General features: G+C 41.9%; 1 pseudogene; it reads left to right on the forward strand.

Annotated features, from left to right (window-relative positions):
- The window catches only part of LOC106562998 (protein crumbs homolog 2-like), a 41,221-nt pseudogene that overhangs the window by 8,442 nt on the left and 18,122 nt on the right, over positions 1-14,657 (forward strand).

The following is a 14,657-nucleotide window of genomic DNA, read 5'->3' on the forward strand; positions in this document are numbered from 1 at the left end:
TTGGGGCTTAAAATCATCAAAGCTCTGCAGATTTTATTGTGAGGATACAGAATCAATACACCATTTATTTTGGTATTGCCCTCAGATAGCCCGTTTCTGGTATCAAATGGCTGAAAATGCATAGCATTGATCTAAAATTGACCCTAGAAATAGAACTGTTAGGAGATCTGGAGAGACCCGGTCAGTCAATTACTAATATACTAATACTCTTAGTATATATACACTGCTCAAAAAAATAAAGGGAACACGTACACAACACAATGTAACTCCAAGTCAATCACACTTCTGTGAAATCAAACTGTCCACTTAGGAAGCAACACTGATTGACAATAAATTTCACATGCTGTTGTGCAAATGGAATAGACAACAGGTGGAAATTATAGGCAATTAGCAAGACACCCCCAATAAAGGAGTGGTTCTGCAGGTGGGGAACACAGACCACTTCTCAGTTCCTATGCTTCCTGGATTATGTTTTGGTCACTTTTGAATGCTGGCGGTGCTTTCACTCTAGTGGTAGCATGAGACGGAGTCTACAACCCACACAAGTGGCTCAGGTAGTGCAGCTCATCCAGGATGGCACATCAATGCGAGCTGTGGCAAGAAGGTTTGCTGTGTCTGTCAGCATAGTGTCCAGAGCATGGAGGCGCTACCAGGAGACAAGCCAGTACATGAGAAGACGTGGAGGAGGCCGTAGGAGGGCAACAACCCAGCAGCAGGACCGCTACCTCCGCCTTTGTGCAAGGAGGAGCAGGAGGAGCACTGCCAGCGCCCTGCAAAATGACCTCCAGCAGGCCACAAATGTGCATGTGTCTGCTCAAACGGTCAGAAACAGACTCCATGAGGGTGGTATGAGGGCCTGACGTCCACAGGTGGGGGTTGTGCTTACAGCCCAACACCGTGCAGGACGTTTGGCATTTGCCAGAGAATACCAAGACTGGCATATTCGCCACTGGCGCCCTGTGCTCTTCACAGATGAATGCAGGTTCACACTGAGCACATGTGACAGACGTGACAGAGTCTGGAGACGCCGTGGAGAACGTTCTGCTGCCTGCAACATCCTCCAGCATGACCGGTTTGGCGGTGGGTCAGTCATGGTGTGGGGTGGCATTTCTTTGGGGGGCCACACAGTCCTCCATGTGCTCGCCAGAGGTAGCCTGACTGCCATTAGGTACCGAGATGAGATCCTCAGACCCCTTGTGAGACCATATGCTGGTGCGGTTGGCCCTGGGTTCCTCCTAATGCAAGACAATGCTAGACCTCATGTGGCTGGAGTGTGTCAGCAGTTCCTGCAAGAGGAAGGCATTGATGCTATGGACTGGCCCGCCCATTCCCCAGACCTGAATCCAATTGAGCACATCTGGGACATCATGTCTCGCTCCATCCACTAATGCCATGTTGCACCACAGACTGTCCAGGAGTTGGCAGATGCTTTAGTCCAGGTCTGGGAGGAGATCCCTCAGGAGACCATCCGCCACCTCATCAGGAGCATGCCCAGGCATTGTAGGGAGATCATACAGGCACGTGGAGGCCACACACACTACTGAGCCTCATTTTGACTTGTTTTAAGGACATTACATCAAAGTTGGATCAGCCTGTAGTGTGGTTTTCCACTTTAATTTTGAGTGTGACTCCAAATCCAGACCTCCATGGGTTGATAAATTGGATTTCCATTGATTATTTTTGTGTGATTTTGTTGTCAGCACATTCAACTATGTAAAGAAAAAAAGTATTTAATAAGACCATTTCATTCATTCAGATCTAGGATGTGTTATTTTAGTGTTCCCTTGATTTTTTTGAGCAGTGTATATACTAATTATTATATATATATATATACTATACTAGTTATCATATACTAATACTCTAATACTCTTACTCAACTCGCAATTTATGGATTCTATTTGATTAGATAGATTGAAATTATACGTCAAAGATCACAGCATGGTTGAAAGATATATGTTGCGTAGAAATCCGAAGAGGGTGGCCAGCAGTGGGAGTGGAGTTGTAGTGCGGGAGATAGAACGATGGTCAAAAATAAAGTCAAAATAAAACATAATTAAAAGTATGTTTGAATGACACTGGGGGACAGTGTTTTTACAGCTAATGCCGGTTTGCCTGAGGCTGATGCTGTGTAGGTGTTTGTACACATGCATATACACACACTCCCATTCAAATAAAAGCATACAAGAACACACACACGTAATAGTGCGTGACATGCACACAAACATATACAGTTGGCATTGCTGTTATGATTTTAGTTGTCCTTGATGTGTCACGACTTCCGCTGAAGTCGATGCTTCTCCTTGTTCGGGCGGCGTTTGGCAGTCAGCATTGCCGGTCTTCTAGCCATCATTGATCTACTTTTCATTTTCCATTTGTTTTGTCTTGTCTTCCCACACACCTGGTTTCAATTCCATCATTACATGTTGTGTATTTAACCTCTTGACGCACGCCAAGGATAGGGGGCGCTACAGCGATTTTAGAAAAAAATACGTGCCCATTTTAAACGGCCTCCAACTCAAACTCAGAAGCTAGGATATGCATATAATTAGTAGATGTGGATAGAAAACACCCTAAAGTTTCTAAAACGGTTTGAATGGTGTCTGTGAGTATAACAGAACTCATATGGCAGTCAAAACCCCAAGACAGATCCTAACAGGAAGTGCAAATCTGATTTGTGGACTCAACTTCAGCACTTTGCCTATAAAACACACTGTGAGTTAGGATTCATTGACCACTTCCTATGGCTTCCACTAGATGTCACCAGTCTTTACAAAGTGGTTTGAGTCTTCTACGGTACAAACTGACCGAATGAGAGGCTGTGGAACTTGGTCATAGGGGGAGGGCCATTACCATTATGATGCGGGCGCCCCTGGCTACCCTCCCCTTTCGAAACGTTTAGAAAGACAATGCAACCGTCCCCCTTGAATATTATTGAAGCTCTGGTTGAAAAAGGCCCTAAAGATTTATGTTATACAACGTTTGACATGTTTGAACCAACTTAAATATTTCTTTTTTGCACATTCGTGACGAGAAGTCCCGCGCACTACGGTACATTTTGAGTAGCCTTCGGAACATGCTAACAAGAAGAAGCTATTGGGACATAAATTATTAACTTTTTCGAACAAAACTACATTTGTTGTGGACCTGGGATTCCTGGAAGTGCCTTCTGATGAAGATAATCAAAGGTAAGGGAATATTTACAATAGTATACAAGAGTAGATTTGATATTCGATTGTTCCAAGATGGCGCTGACCTGTATCGCTAGCCTATTTTTCTGAGTATAGCATCCCCTTTTATTGCAAAGTGTGATTTCCCAGTAAAGTTATTTTTAAATCTGGCAATGCGGGTGCTTTCACGAGATGTTAATCTATAATTCTTTGAATGACAATATTACATTTTAAAAATGTTTTCGAATAGTAATTTAGTAAATTGTAGTGCTGATTCAACGGATGCATTTGAGGGAAAATATTTTCTCAACGTCACGCGCTGATGTAAAATGCTGTTTTTATATATAAATATGAACTTTATCGAACAAAAGAATGCATGTATTGTGTAACATGATGTCCTAGGAGTGTCATCTGATGAAGATTGTCAAAGGTTAGTGCTGCATTTAGCTGTTTTTTGGTTATTTGTGATGCATGTGCTTGGTCGGAAAATGGCGATGTGGCTACTTTGACGATACACTTCTCTAACATAATCTAATGTTTTGCTTTTGCTGTAAAGCCTTTTTTAAATCGGACAACGTGGTTCGATTCAGGAGAGGTGTATCTATAAAACGATATAAAATAGTCCTATATTTGAGAAAAAAGAATTATTACATTTTGTTATGGTTCGGTTATGAATATGGCGATATGATTTTTCGTTGGATGTTGATCCCGCATGCGGGATGAGCGCTTCAAGATTAACACTCTGTTCCCCACATGTCCTTGTCCGGAATTGTTTATTGTAAGTGCTTGTGCACGAATGCTGGTGTGTGACGGGTTTTGTTACCCATTTGATTGTTTGTTCTATTTTACGGTGGTTTTTATTATTTAACCTGTTAGGGCTACGGGGCAGTATTGACACGGCTGGATAAAAAACATACCCGATTTAATCTGGTTACCACTCCTACCCAGTAACTAGAATATGCATATACTTATTAAATATGGATAGAAAACACCCTAAATTTTCTAAAACTGTTTGAATGGTGTCTGTGAGTATAACAGAACTCAAATGGCAGGTCAAAACCTGAGAGATTCCTTTACAGGAAGTGGCCTGTCTGACCATTTCTTGAACTTCTTTTCCATCTCTATCATTTACTAAGGATCTCTGCTCTAACGTGACACTTCCCACGTCGTCCATAGGCAGTCAGAGCCCGAGAAAAAACAGAATGTCGTCATTCCAGCCCCAGGCTGAAACACATTATCGCCTTTCTCAAGTGGCCGATCAAGGGACACTGGGCTTATGCGCGTGACCCGACCACCCCCGCCTTTGGGATTTTTTCCTCTGTTTGCCGAAAAGGAGATTCCCTGTCGGAATATTATCGCTTTTCTACGAGAAAAATGTCGTAAAAATTGATTTTAAACAGCGGTTGACATGCTTCGAAGTACGGTAATGGAATATTTAGAATTTTATTGTCACGAATTGCGCCATGCGCGCGACACTTCTTTACTATTTCGGATAGTGTCTGGAACGCATCGAACAAAACGCCGCTATTCGGATATAACGATGGATTATTTTGGACCAAACCAACATTTGTTATTGAAGTAGCAGTCCTGGGTGTGCATTCTGACGAAGCCAACAAAAGGTAATCAAACTTTTATAATAGTAAATATGATTATGGTGAGTGCTAAACTTGCCGGGTGTCTAAATAGCGAGCCCGTGATGCCTGGGCTATGTACTTAGAATATTGCAAAATGTGCTTTCACCAAAAAGCTATTTTAAAATCGGACATATCGAGTGCATAGAGGAGGTCTGTATCTATAATTCTTAAAATAATTGTTATGCTTTTTGTGAACGTTTATCGTGAGTAATTTAGTAAAATGTTAGCGAAAGTTTGCGGGGGGTATGCTAGTTCTGAACGTCACATGCTAATGTAAAAAGCTGGTTTTTGATATAAATATGAACTTGATTGAACAAAACATGCATGTATTGTATAACATAATGTCCTAGGGTTGTCATCTGATGAAGATCATCAAAGGTGAGTGCTGCATTTAGCTGTCTTCTGGGTTTTGGTGACATTATATGCTGGCTTGAAAAATGGGTGTCTGATTATTTCTGGCTTGGTACTCTGCTGACATAATCTAATGTTTTGCTTTCGTTGTAAAGCCTTTTTGAAATCGGACAGTGTGGTTAGATTAACCTCTATGGGACCGGCGGGACGAATTCGTCCCACCTACGTAACATCCACTGCCAGCCTGTGGCGCGATTTTCAAAATCTTCAAAATCCTATTACTTCAATTTCTCAAACATATGACTATTTTACAGCCATTTAAAGATAAGACTCTCGTTAATCTAACCACACTGTCCGATTTCAAAAAGGCTTTACAACGAAAGCAAAACATTAGATTATGTCAGCAGAGTACCAAGCCAGAAATAATCAGACACCCATTTTTCAAGCCAGCATATAATGTCACCAAAACCCAGAAGACAGCTAAATGCAGCACTCACCTTTGATGATCTTCATCAGATGACAACCCTAGGACATTATGTTATACAATACATGCATGTTTTGTTCAATCAAGTTCATATTTATATCAAAAACCAGCTTTTACATTAGCATGTGACGTTCAGAACTAGCATACCCCCGCAAACTTACGGGGAATTCGCTAACATTTTACTAAATTACTCACGATAAACGTTCACAAAAAGCATAACAATTATTTTAAGAATTATAGATACAGACCCCTCTATGCACTCGATATGTCCGATTTTAAAATAGCTTTTTGGTGAAAGCACATTTTGCAATATTCTAAGTACATAGCCCAGGCATCACGGGCTCGCTATTTAGACACCCGGCAAGTTTAGCACTCACCATAATCATATTTACTATTATAAAAATGTCATTACCTTTTGTTGTCTTCGTCAGAATGCACACCCAGGACGTCTACTTCAATAACAAATGTTGGTTTGGTCCAAAATAATCCATCGTTATATCCGAATAGCGGCGTTTTGTTCGTTGCGCCAGACACTATCCGAAATAGTAAAGAAGTGTCGCGCGCTACGCAATTCCTGACAATAAAATTCAAAGTATTCCATTGCCGTCGCACATGTCAACCGCTGTTTAAAATCTCATTTTACGTCATTTTTCTCGTAGAAAGCGATAATATTCCGACAGGGAATCTCCTTTTCGGCAAACAGAGGAAAAAATCCCAAAGGCGGGGGCGGTCGGGTCACGCGCATAAGCTAGTGTCTCTTGATGGGCCACTTGAGAAAGGCGATAATGTGTTTCAGCCTGGGGCTGGAATGACGACATTCTCTTTTTCCCGGGCTATGAGAGCCTATGGAAGACGTGGGAAGTGTCACGTTAGAGCAGAGATCCTTAGTAAATGATAGAGATGGCAAAGAAGTTCCAGAAATGGTCAGACAGGCCACTTCCTGTAAAGGAATCTCTCAGTTTTTGACCTGCCATTTGAGTTCTGTTATACTCACAGACACCATTCAAACAGTTTTAGAAAATTTAGGGTGTTTTCTATCCATATGTAATAAGTATATGCATATTCTAGTTACTGAGTAGGAGTGGTAACCAGATTAAATCGGGTATGTTTTTTATCCAGCCGTGTCAATGCTGCCCCCTAGCCCTAACAGGTTAACGAGAGTCTTGTCTTTAAATAGCTGTAAAATAGTCATATGTTTGAGAAATTGAAGTAATAGGATTTTTAACGTTTTGAAAATCGCGCCACAGGCAGCCAGTGGCTGTTACGTTGGTGGGACGCAAGCGTCCCACCTAGCCCATAGAGGTTAAACTGCTCCGTTGGAACACAGGTTTTGCTGTCCTGCGCCTGACTTCTCTGCCGCCATGATGTCTTTTTTCCCCTCCTCTTTAGTTCGTGTTCTTGGTTGTTGGTGCATTGAGGGGTTCTTGGGGGTGAGGAATGGAATTGATTTTTATTTTATTTTTTTATTCTTGGGGGGGACTGCGGGAGGGGTCTCGAATGGTTGAGTGACAGCTATTGGGGAACTGTGGGGGGATCTTGGAGGGTTCGGGTTCACGTTTTTTGGCTGTCAACGTGCCCTTGAGCAGGGCATTGACCCTGGATGCTTCTGTATGTCGCTCTGAATGGGTGTCTGTTGGATGACTGGTATGGTGTAGTTGTTGAGCAGCTTCACTGCAAGTATATTGTATGTTTCGAATATTCAATAAAAAATGTAATTAAAAAAACTGACAGGCACTACCTAACTGCCTTTATTTTTAACCTGAAAAACTGCAAGAACTTCTCCCCCCTTCCCTTTTCTTTGCTTAATCACGAGTGTCACCCTTGCACTGTGGATGTTCCCTGAACGCCTTTGTTTGTGTCAGAGGGGGGTGATGAAGGGGTCAGAGGTGTGAGCCGGCGATAGCCTTCATCACAGAAGGCCGCCGTGATCACACACTCTCCAAATGAGTGGAACTTTGGTCACTGCAGAGAACAGGACCTGTATTCATAAAGTGTCTCAGAGTAGGAGTGCTGATCTAGGGTTAGGTCCTTGTCTCTTATTCATTATGATCTAAAAGAAAGGCAAAACTGATCCTAGATCAGCACTCCTGCTCTGAGATGCCCAATGCTCTCTTTGTCTGTCGCCCTCCCTCACTTAACCCTCGTCAGGTGACAGTGGCAGGTCCAGGGGTGTTAAGAGCTTATGTCCAAGGCCATTTGTCAGACGCAGCTATAAAAAGAACGATGCTCGAAACCATTTCCAACCGTGCTCCCAGCCAAACGTTGTTGGGTTGGTCTACCTACTGTATAACTCTGTCCCAAAGGGAAACCTGTCCAACTTCTAGCCAACATCACTAACGTTGTGTGCGAGACGAGGTAAATATCTTAGCTCATGATCCACACCACCAGTGTCTGCAACATTCCTCCCTCTCTCATTTCGGAACAGAACACTGATCAAAATGTGGGGCATGGATGTGAGGCCGGAGTTGGGATGGTTGGTTGGCCGGTGGAGGTGGGGGATGGGGGGAATTTGTTTGGATTGGGATCTGTTCAATTTGTGGAATGTGGACTGATTTCACACTGGGCTCACACGATTGGCTGGTGCAGGGAGATAGATGGACAGAAAATACCCCCTCCCAAAGCATCCTGTTCCATTCGGTTCCATGTACATACAGAGGGCCCCAAAAGCCCCAGCCAGGAGAGGGGTCTGGCTGGAGAGGGGTCGAGCACAATACATTCAGTGTTGCAGATTTTCTTTCCCCGTTGTCTGTGGAAAACATAACCAATTCAAACTTGATGACAGTCAAGTTATTAACTGCCATAGTTGAGTTTTGATAGTGATTGTGATCATACAAGTATCATTGTACTGGATGTATCCCTATGTGATAATTACATGATCTGTGAAAAAGCCTTGCCAGTCAATGACAATGTGCATCATAAAAACTGCATTGTGTAAATGAACGTAATGTACTGTAAAAAACATGGATTAGAATATGTGGGATTAGATTTTTTTTTGTCAGAGCACTCTGACACACTTCCTGAGAAGAAATGTTAGTGTTGGAGTGTTAAATGAGAGGAAGAGGTGGTAATGGATCAAGTTTAGCCAAGCTAACGACCTGGAGAAGCACGCTAACCCGTAGTTATCCACCCCCATAAATCTCACCTGTGGACTGGACACTTGATAGCCTGCAGACCATGCATCTGATATGTAAATTATCTGCTCTACCCATCAAGGGTTCATGGCTGGAATTCAGTCCAGACACCTCTCCCCTCTCTGGACCTTTAGCATAACAATTACTTAACAAACAAGGCAAAGTTTAGCTAGATGGAACACTCTCTTTTTCCTTTCTCAGTTGAGAGTCCTGACTCTATGAGCTACAAAGGAATATCTTTTGTGATCGTGTTTTTTGTTTAATTGATTTGTTGCAATCTGGGGGTGGTCCTCGTTCCCTTTGGGACTGACAGAAGAGATTAGCGCTTGAGTCACCCCAGATGCCCGTTGTTAACTGTCAATAAGATCTAAACTAGCTGTGTAAAACAAAACCAATGGAAAATACGCTAGTTGTGGATGTGATATTTCAGTTTTTAGTTTTTATACATTTGTAAAAATGTGTAAAAACCTGTCTTTGCTTTGTCGTTATGGGGTATTGTGTGTAGAGGTAAAACATCAAATCCATTGTAGAACAAGGCTGTAACGTAACGTCAAGGGTTTTGAATACTTTCTGAAGGTACTGTAGTTCTGTTTTTAATGACTGTCTGCCTGTCTAGCTTCTCTTGCTCTCTCTCTCTCTCTCTCTCTCTCTTCCTTGTTTAATATTAGATATATATTGGAGGGTATCATTCCACTTGGCCAACACAGTGCTGGATTTGGTCCGTGTCACAGAGGTTCGGGGCTGTAGTGCAAATTACTTTTAAACGTAATTTCTGAGTGAGCTGACATATGCACTGTTTACTGTGAATGCAGTCTCCGCGGGAACATTGCCTTTGGATTTCACACTGTGGTGCTGAACTTCCGCAATGCGGATTCAATCGAGCCCAATGTGTGTAGTACTGAGCATAGTGATGCACTTCCTGTGCTGGGATAAAGGGCACGGATCGCCATAGAAATAGAATCACTAGAACAGGTGTCCAATTCAAGTTGATGGGTCTGTGATGTGTGGGCTGCCGGACATATTGAACGTACCCACAGGGTTAAGAGCGTCATCATCAAGGCAAAGGGTGGCTATTTTGAAGAATCTAAAGTGTAAAATATATTTTGATTTGTTTAACACTTCTTTGGTTACTACTGTACATGATTCCAAAAGGTGTTATTTCATAGTTTTGATGTCTTCACTATTATTCTACAATATAGAAAATAGTAAAAAGAAAGAAAAACCTTCAATGAGTTGGTGTGTCCAAACTTTTGACTGGTACTGTATATATAACAATAATATTTATTGTTATTGCCAATGTTTTTGTATCAGAACCAAATGGCCTACATTCAGGACCAAAGCTGGTTCTGATTCGCATTAAGAGTGTCACTCAATAAACAACATTGTGCCAGCACAGTGCAGTTGTCCCCGGTGAATCCTTTGGGGCAGACGCAGTGGTATTTGGACATGCCAGGGAGCTAGTGCAGTCTGAGCAGGCAGCAAAAAATCATACAGTTTGTGGCAGTCTTTGCCCATGTAGCGGACCTCGTCGCGAGGAGAGCAGAGGTACGCCTAGTTATCCATGGTGTCCACACAGGTGAAACCATTCTGGCAGGGCCCAGACAAGCACTTGCTGCTTGTTGCCGTGCAGAATATCCCTGAGGAGAAGAATAGGAGATGGTTATTGTTGTGCAAGATTATGGACATTTCTGGATGGCAGCAATGCTTGATTGAAACATTATACAGTATAATAATACCCGAATACAGTTGAGATGCCATAACAAGTCATTACAACTTTTATTTGTCATATGTCACATTTGAGAGCCGTTTACATGTTTGGAGGGATAAGTTGGTGTGATGGTCTGTTATGATATTGCTATGACATCATGATATGGGGTGACGCCAGTACACTTCTAAATGTCTCCCATATAGCCACACTATGCTAGCACTGAGGAAGTGGACGAGTGCCATAGCAACCCTTGCTTTGAGCCCCATACAAAGTGCATCGACCAAGTCAACGGCTACTTCTGTCGATATCCGCCCAGCTACGGAGGAGAGGACTGCCAAGAGCAAGTGACTGACTGCATTGACGAGCCGTGTCTGAACAATGGGACTTGGATTCGAGTGCCACTGTGCGCTGGGGTTTGAAGGCGATCCTTGTGAAGAGGACGTGGACGAGTGTGCATCGCACCCTTGCCAGAATGGGGCTATCTGCATGGATGGCTTGGCTCAGTTTCCAGCGCTACAACTGCGAGATTGATATCAATGAGTGTGCCTCATGGCCCTGCGAGAATAACGGAACCTGCATCAATAAGAAGGACCAATACGAATGCGAGTGCCTCGCAGGTTTCACAGGTACGCTGTTCCGCCTTTTCATCATTCACACCTCTGCCAACACAATGATGTTTGTACTCAGTTAGTCGGGAATTAAGTGTAATTTTTTCACCATATTTGCAACCCTATATCAGCCACAACTTACTATATCAGCCACAACTACTCTCTCTCTCTCAACTAACACTTCTTCTCTCTCAACTAACACTTCTTCCAGTGTGGAGGGAGATCTGATGCTTTGCTTGTTAATGTTTCTTGACAAAATGTATCAGCAAGATTCAGGTCTCATAGTACAGTAGTTCTTCCTTTAAAAGTTGCGTCGTAATGCAGCACACCTTGCGGGCTGCACGTTATTTAAGTGTCAGCCATTATTGCCATTAATGCTAGTTAGTGCTAGTTTGACCACCAGAGGGCATCTTTGAGAACCATTTGACTTTTTTAATATTGGCTGTACGAGAGAATTTAAATTTTTTGTAAAAACATAGCATATGGGATTGTTTTTAAGAAATGTATCTTAATTCATTAATTATTCCAACAAAAATGAAACCCTCAGGGTTTCCATTAAGAAAATATGGTGTACAACATGACCGGTCGGGAGTAGGCTACTGTACTAAGAGCAAAATAATCCTAACATTTCCACACCCTAATTATAGTCTAATCAATACCCAAACGGAGATTCAGTGAAAATAAAAATCTCATTTATTTATCAATACCAGTCCCCATGCTTTAAAAAACACATACATACACATATATATATATATATATTACCTTTATTTAACTAGGCAAGTCAGTTAAGAACAAATTCTTATTTTCAATGACGGCCTAGGAACAGTGGGTTAACTGCCTTGTTCAGTGGCAGAACGACAGATTTTTACCTCATCAGGTAGTCCAACGCTCTAACCACTAGGCTACCTGCCGCCCCTGCCGTCTCAGAGCAGTGAGAAACGGTGCTGAAATAGTTGACCACTTCATTCAGTGATATTTATTCCCCTAGTAATTCGTGATGGATCCATAACAAAATAAACATCTGCATTACAATTATAATGCAGGGTTAATAATAAATGTAAATGTTTGTAGGGGTTGATGCATTTTTTATTGTTGCGGCAAATCTGGTTTTAGAGTACTTAACTTCTATGGGCTAGGTGGGACGCTTGCGTCCCACCTACTCAACAGCCAGTGTAATCCCGTGGCGCGTTATTCAAATAACTTAGAAATGCTATTACTTCAATTTCTCAAACATATGACTATTTTACACCATTTTAAAGACAAGACTCTCGGTAATCTAACCACACTGTCCGATTTCAAAAAGGCTTTACAACGAAAGCAAAACATTAGATTATGTCAGCAGAGTACCCAGCCAGAAATAATCAGACACCCATATTTCAAGCTAGCATATAATGTCACATAAACACAAACCACAGCTAAATGCAGCACTAACATTTGATGATCTTCATCAGATGACAATCCTAGGACATTATGTTATACAATACATGCATGTTTTGTTCAATCAAGTTGATATTTATATCAAAAACCAGCTTTTTACATTAGCATGTGACTAGCATGTGACTAGCATTCCCACCGAACAATGCCGGTGAATTTAATAAATTACTCACGATAAACGTTCACAAAAAACATAACAATTATTTTAAGAATTATAGATACAGAACTCCTCTATGCACTCGATATGTCCGATTTTTAAATAGCTTTTTGGTGAAAGCACATTTTGCAATATTCTAAGTACATAGCCCAGCCATCACGGGCTAGCTATTTAGACACCCGGCAAGTTTAGCACTCACCAATATCAGATTTACTATTACAAAAGTTTGATTACCTTTTGTTGTCTTCGTCAGAATGCACTCCCAGGACTGCTACTTCAATAACAAATGTTGGTTTGGTCCAAAATAATCCATCGTTATATCCGAATAGCGGCGTTTTGTTCGTGCGTCCCAGACACTATCCGAAATGGTAAATCAGGGTCGCGCGCATGGCGCAATTCGTGACAAAAAAAATCTAAATATTCCATTACCGTACTTCGAAGCATGTCAACCGCTGTTTCAAATCCATTTTTATGCCATTTTTCTCGTAAAAAATCGATAATATTCCGACCGGGAATGTCCATTTAGCTAAACAGAGGAAAGAAAACAAAGCTTTCGGTCGACGCGGGCACGAGCCTGAGTCTCACAGTACTGTTACCAGCCACTACCCAAACGCGCTACTTTTTTTCAGCCAGAGCCTGCAAAGCCACGATTCAGCATTTTGCCGCCTTCTGAGAGCCTATGGCAGCCGTAGGAAGTGTCACGTTATAGCTAAGATCCTCACTCTTCAATAAACAGAGACAAGAAGAACGACACCTTGTCAGACAGGCCACTTCCTGCATGAAATCTTCTCAGGTTTTTGCCTGCCATATGAGTTCTGTTATACTCACAGACACCATTCAAACAGTTTTAGAAACTTTAGGGTGTTTTCTATCCACATCTACTAATTATATGCATATCTTAGCTTCTGAGTTTGAGTAGGAGGTTGTTTAAAATGGGCACGTATTTTTTTCAAAAATCGCTGTAGCGCCCCCTATCCTTGGCGTGCGTCAATTAAGTAAGGACAACAAAGTCAAGGTATTGGAGTTGCCATCTATCCAAAGCCAATAATTATATGCATATTCTAGTTACTGGGCAGGAGTAGTAACCAGATTAAATCGGGTACGTTTTTTATCCAGCCGTTTCAATACTGCCCCCTAGCCCTAACAGGTTAGACACCCAGCAAGTTTAACACTCACCAAAGTCAGATTTACTATAAGAAAAATGTTATTACCTTTGCTGTTCTTCGTCAGAATGCACTCCCAGGACTTCTTCTTCAGTAACAAATGTTGGTTTGGCCCCAAATAATCCATTGTTATATCCAAATAGCGGCGTTTTGTTCGTGCGTTCAAGACACTATCCGAAAGGGTAAATAAGGGTGACGAGCATGGCGTATTTCGTGACAAAAAAATTCTAAATATTCCATTACTGTACTTCGAAGCATGTCAACCGCTGTTTAAAATCAATTTTTATGCCATTTTTCTTGTAAAAAAGCGATAATATTCCGACTGGGAAAGCCTGTATACGTACAAAGAGAGCGAAAATAAATACATCTCGTGCCCTCGTGCACGAGCGTGAGTCTCAGAGTACTCTGACCAGCCACTATCCAAACACGATAATGTGTTTCAGCCAGAGGCTGCCTCGATATCATTCAGCTTTTTCCCGGGTTCTGAGAGCCTATGGGAGCCGTAGGAAGTGTCACGTTATGGCAAAGATCCTCAGTCTTCAATAAAAAGAGCCAAGATGAACAACAACTTGTCAGAGAGGGCCCTTCCTGTTTGGAATCTTCTCAGGTTTTTGCCTGCCATATGAGTTCTGTTATACTCACAGACACCATTAAAACAGTTTTAGAAACTTTAGGGTGTTTTCTATCCAAAGCCAATAATTATATGCATATTCTTGTTACTGGGCAGGAGTAGTAACCAGATTAAATGCTGATCAATTGCCTTGCACAAAGTATCAAAATACTAAAATACTACTTAAACAGGACTCTTAAAGAAATTCAT

The sequence above is a fragment of the Salmo salar genome, chromosome ssa11 (assembly GCF_905237065.1).
Source record: "Salmo salar chromosome ssa11, Ssal_v3.1, whole genome shotgun sequence".
Taxonomy (NCBI): domain Eukaryota; kingdom Metazoa; phylum Chordata; class Actinopteri; order Salmoniformes; family Salmonidae; genus Salmo; species Salmo salar.